Source organism: Entelurus aequoreus, linkage group LG08, assembly GCF_033978785.1.
Source record: "Entelurus aequoreus isolate RoL-2023_Sb linkage group LG08, RoL_Eaeq_v1.1, whole genome shotgun sequence".
Lineage (NCBI taxonomy): Eukaryota > Metazoa > Chordata > Actinopteri > Syngnathiformes > Syngnathidae > Entelurus > Entelurus aequoreus.
The window spans coordinates 9,466,750-9,472,794 of NC_084738.1; positions in this window are offsets into that span (position 1 = coordinate 9,466,750).

Below are 6,045 nucleotides of genomic sequence, written 5' to 3' on the forward strand. Positions count from 1 at the left end.
GTTATTAGGCCATAGTCAAAGGTGAAACATGCAGCACGAAACCGTGATCTGATTTTGTAGATGCGTTATTTGAAGTTCATTTAAATGTGTTATTTCGAGTTAATTTAGCCAATTTCATGCTTCAAAATTTTCAATTTATAGGCCAGAAATGTGTAAAATTTGCTTATATATGCGGCCCTGCGATGAGGTGGTGAATTGTCCCGGGTGTACCCCGCCTTCCGCCCGAATGCGGCTGAGATAGGCTCCAGCACCCCCAGCAACGCCGAACGGGACAAGCGGTAGAAAATGGATGAATGCATGCATATTTCTGACTGTTATTAGGCCGTAGTCAAAGGTGGAACATGCAGCACGAAACCATGATTTGATTTTGTAGATGTTTTAATTTAAAATTTGTTATTTGAAGTTAAATGAGCCATTTTTCATGCTTGAAAAGGCTTTTTCTGGCCTTATTTATAGGCCAGAAATGTGTAAAATTTGCTTAAATATGCATATTTTTGACTATTATTAGGCCATAGTCAAAGGTAAAACATGCAGCACGAAACCATGATCTGATTTTGTTATTTTGTAGATTTGTTAATTGAAGTTCATTTAAATGTGTTATTTCGAGTTAATTTAGCCAATTTCATGCTTAAAAATGATTAATTTATAGGCCAGAAATGTGTAAAATTTGCTTAAATATGCATATTTTTGACTATTATTAGGCCATAGTCGAAGGTGAAACATGCAGCACGAAACCGTGATCTGATTTTGTAAATTTGTTCATGTAAGTTATTTTAAATGTGTTTTTATCAGTTAATTTAGCCAATTTCATGCTTAAAAAATGATTAATTTATAGGTCAGAAAGGTGTAAAATTTGCTTAAACATGCATATTTCTGACTGTTATTAGGTCATAGTCAAAGGTGAAACATGCAACATGAAACGGTGATCTAGATTTGTTCTTTTAAGTTAATTGAAATGTATTATTTAGAGTTAATTTAGAAAATTTAGTGCTTAAAAATGCTCAATTTATAGGCCAGAAATGTGTAAAAATTTGCTTAAATATGCATATGTTTGACCATTATTAGGCCATAGTCAAAGGTAAAACATGCAGCACGAAACCGTGATCTGATTTTGTTATTTTGTAGATTTGTTAATTGAAGTTCATTTAAATGTGTTATTTCGAGTTAATTTAGCCAATTTCATGCTTAAAAATTATTAATTTATAGGCCAGAAATGTGTAAAATTTGATTAAATATGCATATTTCTGAATGTTTTTAGGCCATAGTCGAAGGTGAAACATGCAGCACGATTTTGTAAATTTGTTCATGGAAGTTATTTTAAATGTGTTTTTATCAGTTAATTTAGCCAATTTCATGCTTAAAAATGATTAATTTATAGGTCAGAAAGGTGTAAAATTTGCTTAAATATGCATATTTCTGACTGTTATTAGGTCATAGTCAAAGGTGAAACATGCAACATGAAACGGTGATCTGATTTTGTTATTTTGTAGATTTGTTCTTTTAAGTTAATTGAAATGTATTATTTAGAGTTAATTTAGCAAATTTCATGCTTAAAAATGCTCAATTTATAGGCCAGAAATGTGTAAAATTTGCTTAATTATGCATATTTCTGACTATTATTAGGTCATAGTCAAAGGTAAAACATGCAGCACGAAACCGTGATCTGATTTTGTTATTTTGTAGATTTGTTGATTGAAGTTAATTTAAATGTGTTATTTCGAGTTAATTTAGCCAATTTCATGCTTAAAAATTATTAATTTATAGGCCAGAAATGTGTAAAATTTGCTTAAATATGCATATTTCTGAATGTTTTTAGGCCATAGTCGAAGGTGAAACATGCAGCACGAAACTGTGATCTGATTTTGTAAATTTGTTCATGCAAGTTATTTTAAATGTGTTTTTATCAGTTAATTTAGCCAATTTCATGCTTAAAAATGATTAATTTATAGGTCAGAAATGTGTAAAATTTGCTTAAATATGCATATTTCTGACTGTTATTAGGTCATAGTCAAAGGTGAAACATGCAACATGAAACGGTGATCTGATTTTGTTATTTTGTAGATTTGTTTTTTTAAGTTAATTGAAATGTATTATTTAGAGTTAATTTAGCAAATTTAATGCTTAAAAATGCTCAATTTATAGGCCAGAAATGTGTAAAATTTGCTTAATTATGCATATTTCTGACTGTTATTAGGTCATAGTCAAGGGTAAAACATGCAGCACGAAACCGTGATCTGATTTTGTTATTTTGTAGATTTTTTAATTGAAGTTGATTTAAATGTGTTATTTCGAGTTAATTTAGCCAATTTCATGCTTAAAAATGCTCAATTTATAGGCCAGAAATGTGTAAAATGTGCTTAAATATGCATATTTCTGACTGTTATTATAGGCCATAGTCAAAGGGGAAACATGCAGCATGAAACCGTGATCTGATTTTGTTATTTTGTAGATTTGTTAATTTAAGTCAATTAAAATGTGTTATTTTGAGTTAATTTAGCCAATTTAATGCTTGAAAATGCTTAATTTATAGGCCTAAAATGTGCTTAAATATGCATATTTTTGACTGTTATTAGGCCATAGTCAAAGGTGAAACCGTGATCTGATTTTCTTGTTTTATAGATTTGTTCATTTAAGTTAATTTAAATGGATTATTTCAAGTTCTTCTTGAGACCTTCGGAAAAGGCTTACCTCTTTAGGACCACCCTCTCTAGATATATAAACATTTGTGTTTACAACATTAATAATATATACAAACTATGTAAATATAAAAAAGCTTGTTGTGAAACATGAGTTGGAATTTCACAAGAAAAAGGTCACAATTTCACAAGAAAAACTTAGAATTTTTTGCAGTATTATAATAAAAGTCGTAATTTTACTCAACGCAAGTCAAAACTTTACAAGAAAAACTGAACATTGTGCAATATTATGATACACTTTGGAATTTTACTCAATAACAGTTGCAATTTTACAATAAAAGCTTAAAATTTTGGCATTTAAAAAAAAAAACTGACTTTGGAGCAATGTTCACGGACTCTAGTATTTGGCTCTCTATTAGACGCAATGGTTTTCCGTATTGGGACCATGATTTCGGTCCTAACTTGCTCACCGCTCCTCATATAAAAGGTACTTTTCCTTATTGATGTCTCAAGAAGGGTAGAAATACAAGAACACACACACGCACACACACACACACACACACACACACACACACACACACACACACACACACACACACACACACACACACACACACACACACACACACACACACACACACACACACACACACACACACACACACACATTCTTGTATTTGTTACCTTCTATAGACCTCAGAAAAATGCCTCGGACCACCCTTTCTAGATATACAGGTATAAAGATTTGTATGTACAACATTTATAATATATACTATACAGACTATGCCAATATAAAAAAAGCTTGTTGTGAAACATGAGTTGGAATTTCACAAGAAAAAGGTCACAATTTCACAAGAAAAACTTAGAATTTTGTCAGTACTATAATAAAAGTTGTAATTTTACTCAACACAAGTCAAAATTTGACAAGAAAAACTGAACATTTGCGTGATATTATGATAAAAGTTGGAATTTTGCTCAATAACAGTCGCAATTTTACAAGAAAAGCTTAACATTTTGGCAATTTTCTAAAAAAAAATCCTGACTTTGGAGCAATGTTCACAGACTCTAGTATTTGGCTCTCAATAGATGCAATGGTTTTCCGTATTGGGACCATGGTTTCGGTCCGAACTTGTCCACCGGTCCTCATATGGAAGGTACTTTTCCTTATTGATGTCTCAAGAAGGGTAGAAATACAAGAACACACACACACACACACACACACACACACACACACACACACACATTCTTGTATTTGTTACCTTCTTTAGACCTCCGAAAAATGCCTAGGACCACCCTTTCTAGATATATCAAGATTTGTATGTACAACATTAATAATATATACATACTATGTAAATATAAAAAAAAGCTTGTTGTAAAACATGAGTTGGAATTCCACAAGAAAAAGGTCACAATTTCACAAGAAAAACTTAGAATTTTGTCAGCACTATAATAAAAGTTGTAATTTTACTCAACGCAAGTCAAAATTTGACAAGAAAAACTGAACATTTGCGCGATATTATGATAAAAGTTGGAATTTTACTCAATAACAGTCGCAATTTTACAAGAAAAGCTTAACATTTTGGCATTTTTCTAAAAAAAAAAAAAATCCTGACTTTGGAGCAATGTTCACGGACTCTAGTATTTGGCTCTCCATTAGATGCAATATTTTTCCGTATTGGGACCATGATTTTGGTCCTAACTTGTTCACCGGTCCTCATATATATATATATATATATATATATATATATATATATATATATATATATATATATATATATATATATATATATATATATATATATATATATATATATATATATATATATATATATATATATATATATATATATATATGTATGTATGTGTGGGAAAAAAATCACAAGACTATTTCATCTCTACAGGCCTGTTTCATGAGGGGTTTTCCTCAATCCTCGGGAGATTTTATTATTATTTATTATTTTATTACTTTATTTATTTTATTATATATTACGCTCTACCACGGTATCGAGCACTATTTTTTTGGATAATCTAATTAAGACATATATATATATATATATATATATATATATATATATATATATATATATATATATATATATATATATATATATATATATGTATGTATGTATATTGTACAGTATTTTGTATATTGTTTTGTATATTGTACAGGATTTCCTGTTATTTTTATTGGATAGTAGTCAATTTATTTCAATTCTTAGTTTTATCTTTATTACTTCTTGTGTCATTTATTTTTATGCCATATTTGTTGCCACTACCGCACCTTAAATTGGAGTCCTTATCCTCGTTATATGCACATATGGTCTTCCGGTTCCGGTTCACCGTGCGTGACTGCTCGCCGTCTGTTCGCTGTTGCGAAAAAGCTAAGTAGCGCTCTATCTGTGTGCTTTTAATTGTTCTACAGCTTTCTTTATCACTCTCAAACATTTTTAGTGGTACTATTTAACTTGCAAATCACCCGATCTCTGTCCCACCACCCTTTCCTCAGCTAGCTAGCTGCTAAGCTAGCGCGGAGAAAGGCAGCGCCGGTCAGTAAGAAGCTACTCCTACAGACCGCGACCACTTCCCTGAGGACAGCAGGAACTTCACTCGGTGACAGAAAACACTGTGAGTAATGGCTTCCTGCGCGTCTTGCACCATACTCACGGAGAGGTTGGCTCTGCTAGAGGGCCGTGTCCGCCAGTTAGAGCAGAGTAATGTCGTAACTTTAGATGTTGCGGACACATCTGCTAGCGTTAGCTGTAGCGAGCTAACTAGCCCAGCTTGTAGCAGTCCTAAGCGGCCTACAAGCTACGGTGTACCGGTTGAGACGCATAATAGATTTAGCTCTTTAGCTAGTCCTACACCCCAGTCTACCGGGCACCACACCTTAGTTATAGGGGACTCCATCACCCGAAACATAAAGCTTAGCAAACCAGCCACAATAAAGTGTATCCCCGGGGCCAGAGCACCTGACATTGAAGCTAATCTTAGGGAGCTAACTCGCAACAGGCCTAGTAAACACGTACGACAGGCTAATCGCACCACTAATTATGCGAATATAGTTGTACACGTTGGCTCCAATGACACTAGAATGAGACAGTCAGAGATTACAAAGAGAAACATAGCCAGGACTTGTGATCTCGCCAGAAAGATGTCCAGGCATCGAGTAATTGTCTCTGGCCCCCTGCCTGCGAGAGGCAATGATGAGAGATATAGCAGATTAGTCTCGCTTAACAAGTGGTTGGCTAGCTACTGTAGGACGCAGGGACTAACGTTTATTGATAACTGGCCCTCTTTCTGGGGCAAACCAGGCTTGCTGATGAGAGACGGCCTTCACCCTAACCAGGAAGGCGCCATCATCCTGTCTAGAAACATAGACTACTATTTAAGTCTCACTTGACTGACTACA